The following is an 8,786-nucleotide window of genomic DNA, read 5'->3' on the forward strand; positions in this document are numbered from 1 at the left end:
CTGTAACAGTAAAGAGAGACAAATATTCAATAACTTCACTGTTATACATTGTAGTGTCACTAAAATCACTGCAGCCTTCAACTGGCTCCTGTTGTCAAAGTGTTTTAACAGAAATGTAAATGCTGTAATTTGATTCTTTTAATGAACCATGTAACTTGAATGGATGTGATGCTGGTGTGACCACAGTGCACACGTCTGATGTTGCTCACAGTGGTCCAAGGGACGCTCAGGGAGTTTGTGTGTTTGCTCACACTCAGGAAAAATTACAGGGAACATTGCACACAGGCATAGATTAGGACTCAAACTAGATTTATTTTAGAAAACAAATCAGCTTAGAGGCATTTGTTCACACGTGGCTGAATAGGAGGCCGTCCAATCAGATTCGAGGTCTTCACTCTGTAGGTTGTTTGTTGGGTGAGACTCTTGGACCTCCATCAGCTGACGTGGATGTTTGATGGTCTTCCTCTCTAGTGCCAGATGATTCATCCATGAATTCAGCAGCTACAGACTGAAATGAAGCTCATGCTGCCGTTATTGAATTCCTGTTCCAGATCAAATGTTCAGAGCTCACCTTGAATGCAGCCGTCTGCTGTCTGATAGTTTTTCTCATTGTAGTCTTCAAAAAAGTCTTTTTCCTCATGTCAGGATGTGGTGAGACTCTTTCTCAGTCGTTGCAGACGTCCCTCATTGTGCATCTCCAGAGAAGAAACAGAAAAACTGATCACTGCTTCAGCATCACAAACGCTCTCCAGCATTGAGAGTGTTTTAGGAATTCATTCATTGTGTTGTGAACTTTGAAGGAGCAGAAACTTTCCAGCTGCCAAAGATATGAGCTCCAATTCTGGATGTTTTAGGAAATGAAGTTCATCAAATGAACACTTGATTTTTGCTGATAACTCATTAAATTACTAAAGAAATCTAACATAAAAACCTGTAAACTCTCAGGAAGCTTTTGTTAAAGTTTGTCTATAATTCTATCATCATGTTCTGGAACCAGGACTCTGCAGAAGTTCCTTCAATCAGATACTTGTGTTTTGATTTAAGGCCTCAGGTTTGAACGTACAGCAGAGGATTAGAAAGGAGTGCTTTTAATGTTTAAATCAGTCCAGTAAATGTTTGGCATGAAAATTATTAAAATTTTGATTTAGATAGATTTACTACAATACTGTAGTCTCACTTAAATATATCCAAATGAGTTCAGTGTAATTACATTTTAAAGAATATTTGATTTCTTAATCTCAATACTGTAAGGTCTGACCCTAAATATTGTAATAATGATGTACATTTAAATAATAAATAATATTGTAGTGCAGAGTCATAAATTTTGGACAGAATTTAACACTCGTGTCCATGGCAACGCTAAAGTTTTTGCTTCTTACTAAAGTTCACAACACAAGTAAAGATTTTAATGTAAAACTTCAGGGACGACTGCTAACCATAAGTATTCTGATCAATACTTCATGATCAATATCAGGACAGATGTTGCAATTCCAGCTGTTACATTAGACTGCAGTTATTCACAGAGAAATTAAAACATCACATTCCTCATAAAAACTAGATGGGACTTTCATAAAATAAAGTGTTGGTGAATAAACAGTGTAAAAAGTGTAAAGCAGCTCCATTAAATCAGGAGATGTGAGACTTCCACAGCATGGATCACCATCTGCTGTGTTGATTCATAGCTGAATCTCAGAATGAACTGAGCTAGAAAAGCTGCTTTGAGCTGCAACATTACGGTCTGACAATCCAACACCATCACAGTTTTCATCTGGTTGTTTTGCTCCAACATGCTGTGAAGTTCAGTTTTTACCTGAATCAATACAGAGATTCTATTTCCAACCAAGACTGGAATAAAAATTTGAATGTTATGAGGTTTTAATGCAAGTAAACCCTTTCAGATGGAAGGATTTACTTCTAAGTTCTAATTCAAGTTTCAGTTGGAGCACATTGCATTCACAAAGAAAAACAGCGATACCTTCAGAGCAACATTTAATAAACCTAAAGCTTCCCTGTTGGCTCATTGGTGGAGTTTATTACTGAGCATCTGAACCTTAAATCCAGTGAGAGGACCATCTTCAGTCGAGGCCAGTCAGAGAACTTCAAGACCTTCCATCAGCTGGACCAGATGTGGCATCATCTCCCTCTGAACATCTGGATTACAGGAGAAAAGACAGAAATCAAACACAGATCACAGAAATACAATTTATTCACTTTCATCATTTTATAAAAGTAGCATGAACTTTATTAAAACTTGACAATATCAGTAATGAAAGTAAATATTTTTATCTCATGTTGAAGCTAAATTTAAAGTCAATTTTAATGACAGTTTATCGTGAGAGGAGTGAGAATGGAGCCTTTCTTTCCTTTTTACAATATTTCCTCAAAATATTCTGTTTATTATTGGCTTTAGAAGCATTTTTCTTTACTTATTTATTTTTAGATACCTCAGACTGATGCACTTTGCTGGTTTGCAGATAATTTCATGTACAATGACAATAAAGGTCTTCTATTATAACATATTTGCTAAAACAAGAACTGAAACCTTCTCAACCATCTCTCAGGCTGCAAAACTCCAACTGTGACAAAGAATTATCTGATGTAGTTATAATTATAATCTTTACTGAACCAGCCCTGGAATTAATAAAAATCTGTATATGGATATGATTTTCTCTGATGGGACCACTATGGAAGCTGTAGTAATTATTAACTATCCTTTGAAGGGAAAGATTAGGTCTTCTTCAGGTGGATAAAAAAAATGCTCTCCTTAAAAAAACAAAAAAACTGCATACAATAAAGTAAATGTCTTCTGCACTGCACACATACTACACTTTTGTGTAACTCTGGATGTCAGAGTAAAGGCAGACAGATCCAATGATCAGCCACAACATTCTGACCACTGACAGCTGAAGAGAACAACATCCACCATCTTGTTCTAATGCAGTGTTTCTCAAATAGTGGGGCGCGCCCCCCTAGGGGGCGCAGAGGCATGTCGGGGGGGCGCAGGCGACCGGGAGGAAAAGGTCCTTCAACACGGAACTAATTAGCTGAACTATTGTTGTAACGTCGGCCTGTTTTTCGCGGCGTACAACAATACTGAAATTGTGCTGGCCCATAGACTGTATATGCCATAGATATAAAAAAAATATTAATAATAATGATCTTCTATATATATCTATGGTATATGCACTGGCGGTTGAGACTCCGAAGTACAGACTCCTGAGAACGGGAGAACGCATCGTTAATGTGCAGTCGGAACACCAGCGTACTTGATCACATCATGTACTCGGCTCATCTGCTCCGATTATTTTTACCAGCAATGTCAAACATACGGCCTGTGGGCCAAAACCGGCCCACCAGACGGTCCATTTCGGCCCGCAGGACGACTTTACAAATGATAAAAATTACAACAACATTAACTGTAAATTGTAAATTTGTAAAACTGTAAATTTTAAATAATTTATAGAACTTGACAAGTTGTTCTGATCATGAAGTAAAATACTAGATTGTTCAGTTCCAGATACCTGTGACTGAATGTTTTTGTTTTTGTAGATAAACTGTTATCTGGCAGTTACCATGCATGTGTAAATGATGAACTCAGGCATAATAGGCTACTGTTGAAATTGAACTTGTTTTCCTTAAGAAATTTCAGGTTCATAATATTTTGTAAAAAGTTAGTTCATTAAATGTGAACATTTTCAGAATGTACTTTTTTTTAACTAAAACAAAGGGGAACAGTTGGAGCTGTGGTTATTTATAGGTTATTATGCTGTGATTTTACTGGTCGGGCCCACTGGAGATCAGATTGGGGTTTATGTGGCCCCTGGACTAAAATGAGTTTGACACCCCTGATCTTTACTGTGAAAAACAACAAAATGGAATCAGATAAAATAACACAGCCCTGCATATTCATGTTTTCACAGTTTCATATATATATGTGTGTGTGTGTGTGTGTGTGTGTGTGTGTGTGTGTGTGTGTGTGTGTGTGTGTGTGTGTGTGTGTGTGTATATACACACACACACAAAGTTATTGGGGGGGGCACGAAAGTTTTTTGTCCTCCGAAGGGGGGCCCGACAGAAAAAATTTGAGAACCACTGTTCTAATGCAACGTTCTGCTTGGAAACCTTGATGTTCATGTGGATGTTTGACATGTACCACCACCTAAAAACTGCAGGACAAACAACCTCCTAGTCCCCATGGCAACAACAGTCCTTGATGCCAGCTGCCTCCCTCAGCAGGACAAATTAAAACTACTCAGGAGTGGTCCGAGGAACACGACAGAGCTAAGCTGTTCACCTGGGTTCCACACTCCCCACATCCAGATCTGATTGATCATCTGTGGGATGGTCCAGGATCAGCCTGGTCTAGGTAGGACCCACCCTGCAACCCACAGGACCCACAGAATCCACAGGACATCCCCAGAGGTTCTGATGAACCACTGGGTCAGAGGAGTTTTAGCAGCATAAAGGGACCAACACAGTATTAGTCAGGTGGTCAGAATGTTATACTGTTATATTGTCATGCAGATTATATGATCAGTAAATGTTACCATCAATTATAACGTCCACATTGATCAGGAAAAAAAAACCCAATCAGTTCATTCAGAAACTGTGGGGTTAAACCTAAAAACACAGACCTCAACAGCAGTTTGTTTCAAAGCAGAACACCAGCCAGTTTTCACTAAAGAAGCTTTCAGAGCAACAATTAAATGACAGTTTTGTTCTCATTAAGTTCTCAGAGTCAGAGTCAGCTAAAATAATGTATACACACATCAGGAAAAGAAAAACTTTTATAAATATTTCATTTGTAGAAGTACTTCTATACATATAGATTCCTCTTTCTAAGTTTGATCAAATCACGATAACTCTGTGTCCTGTTGTATGATGTTTTCCCAACAGATGGCGCTACCCTCATGAATGGAGAATCAACAATTGACGTCTACAACACAACAGAAATGTCTGGAAGCCAGTGGCCACCACTTTGAGCACCTCTTGTAATTGTAGAGGCCAAAGATAACTTTTACTAATCTTGTGATGTCTGATTAAATTTGGTATTGAACTATTTATGCAAGTTTTTCTTTTCCTGATGTGTGTAAACATTATTTTGGCTGACTCTGTATAATGGGTTTCTGACAGGTCACCAGGCAACATCTTTTTATAATAATGACAAACATACCTGCATTCTACAGGAGTGATTTTCCTCATGTGCAGGTAAAGATGTGTGAGGAGCTTAGAGATGACAGGAGCAGGAGTCATCCTCACTAATTCAGCTTCCACCTAGAAACAGAAAGACCACAAACAAACACACTGATATACTCTCAAACGTTCAACCTCACAGCCTCAAAATATCTGTTTAGGAAGTGTTGTGTTTCTAAATTCTGCTGAAAGCGTTGACAAACATTCTCTTTCAAGGTTGTGTAAAAAGCAGCCTGTCCTCTGAGCTACTGAGAAATCTTCCTGAACAAAATTTCTACATGTAAATCGGCTCAACAAAAACTAAAGCCTCAGTCAGAGATAGCAGGTATCGCAAATTATAAAGAACTTTGTTAACTCAGACTTTCTGCTTCAACCTCACATAAAAAGGGGAGTTTAACTCGTCAGGTGACTGAAAATGAACGGCTTGTGCAGTTCTAGATCCGAAAGTAGGACGTTTCATCTCATCTTTTACTACAAATACATGCAATAATAAATAAATACAATGGCTGGTTGTTAGTTTATTCACTATTAATGTCACTTTATATACTGGATGGAACTTGAGCAGTGAAAGAGAGAAGGAATTTAATGAAATTATGGAGATTCAGAGAGGTAATGTTGCACAATGTTAAGTTAAGCATGGTTTAATTCAAACCAGCTGAATGTTAAACTTCAGTGCAGCTGAACGGGTTTCAGTTAACCTTAAAGTAAAACAAGTTTTTTTAAAAGCTAAAATACACAGCAGAGAAATACAGGTTGAGAAGTTCAGCCTAATAATGACGGACAGCTGAGGCAGCAACTAACAGGTGTTCAGCGGTAAGTTAGCCACCTGTGTTGATTAGCCCGCTAGCTAACTTAGCCGCTTAGCTATCTAACGCGTCCGGACCAACTGCTCAAACACGACAAACACAAGTCTTCACAAGTCGCTGACTTAACGTACAACAAAACGACACTACTGATTAGAAGTATTTATCTTCTTACCGTGTTTTACTCCAAAAACAAGATCAACAGCAACCAGAGATGCTACCAGACGAGCCGACCACAGCTACAGATAGAAGACTAGATACGCTAGCACGCTGTCTCCTCTGTAGCTCTATGGTCTGACCAATCGCTGCTCTCTGGCTCCGCCCTCAGAGAATCTTGTTGTGTTTGGCTCCACACATGCTGATGACCAGTTCCGGTCTCAGAAAATGAAAAAACGGACCTTTTTCCGTTTCTGGCTCTTACTGATTTTACTTTTTTTTGTTATTCTCAATATAAAATGAAAATCAAAGCATTTTAAAAAATTCGTATATCCCTTTTTGATCATGAAAGGGAAAAACGCCCTGTATTTCAATATTAATTTTTGTATGCTAAAACGAAAATGAAATAACCACTTGTTTTTGGTTTTTCAATATCCATTTCAGAACGGAAAATCCAATTGCCAAAATATACACGGACCCAAACCATTAGAGCTATGTGTAACTGAATAAGACTGCGCTGAGAATGTTGCAAAGCTACATATGAAGAAGTATTATCCTGTAACTGTTTTACATGTTTAATGAGATGTTAGGGAGATACAAGCCACACCGATTTCAGTAAGGTTTGGCAGTTTTATGAACCAGAAATAGCACTTTTCAATTACTCTCTTATTCTGGGGCATTTGTACATATAAAAAGACAGATGTAGCTGAATTCTGCAGATACAAGCTATTTTTTTATCCACATAAATATGGAAACAGGCTTCACTTCAAAGTTCAAAGTCTCCAAGAATATACTGGAAGTCCCCTACTTCTTGTGATCAGGATAAGAGCTTGAAAGTTAAAGTTATTCTTGATGCGGACAGCAACATGCAAACCTGCCAAACATCCAGACGACACTGAGAGTTTAAGGTCCCAAACTGGAAAGTTTCACCTTGATTAGGAACAGTCCTTTCTCACAGCAGACATTTTAACTTGTCAAACATGAGTGTAACTAAAAAATAATGGCTGCATTCCAACTAGGTATTACACTGACCGGATCATGTCCCATCTTTACTAATTCTTTGGCATGAACCAGCAGCAGCTGTGCTTTTTCCTGCAAAAACGTGTGGAAATGTTGTGCTGTGAAAAAGGTCAGAATGTTGTCTGGTGAGTTTCTCTCCAAGAGGGATCTTAACTTTTAGTTTCAGAATGACTTTATGGAGGAGCGTTTTGGCAGGAGGTGCTACAAAAATATTTCACAACTTTCAAAGCATAAACACACACGCACACACACGCACACACACACACACACACACACACACACGTACACACATCATTTTATTTTCCACATGGAACCCAGAGAAATTTATGGGATGTCCTTCCAACGTTTTCCCTCCCTAACTTAACATCATCCGTTTGCAAAGCCTGCTTATAATTCTGTTTGCTGCACTTCGATCACCATGAAGGCAAGTAGATTTTGCACTTACTAACAGGGAAAATACTAATTTATGCATAACATGTCATATGTAGTGCAGTATAGTTATTTTCTGATTTCAGTGAGAAAGTGTTTTTGTATTTATTCTGTCTTAGTTGCATCAGAATTAGTTACCATGCAGTTTTCTTTTCTCTTCTTTCTTCTCTTCTCTTCTCTTCTCTTCTCTTCTCTTCTCTTCTCTTCTCTTCTCTTCTCTTCTCTTCTTTCTTCTTTCTCTTCTCTTCTCTTCTCTTCTCTTCTCTTCTCTTCTCTCTCTTCTCTCTTCTCTTCTCTTCTCTTCTCTTTCTTCTTTCTCTTCTCTTCTCTTCTCTTCTCTTTTTCTCTTCTCTTCTCTTCTCTTCTCTTCTCTTCTCTTCTCTTCTCTTCTCTTCTCTTCTCTTCTCTTCTCTTCTCTTCTCTCTCTTCTCTTCTCTTCTTCTCTTCTCTTCTCTTCTCTTCTCTTCTCTTCTCTTCTCTTCTCTTCTCTTCTCTTCTCTTCTCTTCTCTTCTCTTCTCTTCTCTTCTTCTTCTCAGAATATTGCACAAATCTGTGCAGGAGTCTTGCCATGGCTGCTCTTCCTGTTCACTACAAAAGGGTAAATCTATTTTTGCTTTGCTCTTTCACCATTAGCAGCACGCATATATTGTGATTACTTGCTTTCACAAAATTTATTTGTTTTCATTTATTGAATTACTAGGTTTTGTCACCAGAGGGTTCATTGTCAGTGGGGGCCTTATGGTAGCTGGTCAGAGTGTGATGCCTGCACCAAACTACAGGTTTGGAATTTGTTTCTCACCTATAAAACTTGGTGACACATATCATTTTGAAATAAAACCAATACTTTTATTGTAAATACAAAAAGCTGTTTGTGAAAAAAATGATTATATTCATGTTTTGCCATCAGAAATGCTCAGGATTCTGTTTATTTTGGCATTGATTCAAATATTTTAACATGTATTAGCTTATTAGTGTTATTTTGTCATATTTCTTTGCAATGTTGTGGTGTGGGCTGCAAATTGGCTTGGTGGTTAACTCTGTTGTCTTATAGCTATAGAAGATCCATGGTTCGTGTACCAGCCTGGGCTGGGATAGGCTCCAGCTCCCCAGCAACCTTAATGAGGATTAAGTGGTGTATAGCTAATGGACGGATGGATGTTGTGGTGTGTGACAGACTAGAAGTC

The 8,786-nt window shown here is 38.2% G+C and overlaps 2 long non-coding RNA genes across 3 annotated transcripts; one reads left to right on the forward strand and one right to left on the reverse strand.

The window, feature by feature from the left end:
* Positions 1–292: 292 nt before the first annotated feature.
* On the reverse strand, positions 293–6,299 carry LOC129350682 (uncharacterized). Of its 2 annotated transcripts, XR_008604170.1 has the most exons (4): positions 6,172–6,299; positions 5,174–5,274; positions 2,051–2,151; positions 293–695 (listed from the first exon to the last, which is right to left on the reverse strand). It is a non-coding gene; the product is annotated as an uncharacterized LOC129350682 (long non-coding RNA). The 2 variants fall into 2 exon arrangements; XR_008604164.1 differs by having other exon boundaries at positions 293–2,151.
* Positions 6,300–8,136: 1,837 nt separating this feature from the next.
* Positions 8,137–8,783, forward strand: LOC129349045 (uncharacterized). Its single transcript, XR_008601868.1, has 3 exons — positions 8,137–8,200; positions 8,303–8,381; positions 8,654–8,783. It is a non-coding gene; the product is annotated as an uncharacterized LOC129349045 (long non-coding RNA).
* Positions 8,784–8,786: the final 3 nt, after the last annotated feature.

The sequence above is a fragment of the Amphiprion ocellaris genome, chromosome 1 (assembly GCF_022539595.1).
Source record: "Amphiprion ocellaris isolate individual 3 ecotype Okinawa chromosome 1, ASM2253959v1, whole genome shotgun sequence".
Classification (NCBI taxonomy): domain Eukaryota; kingdom Metazoa; phylum Chordata; class Actinopteri; family Pomacentridae; genus Amphiprion; species Amphiprion ocellaris.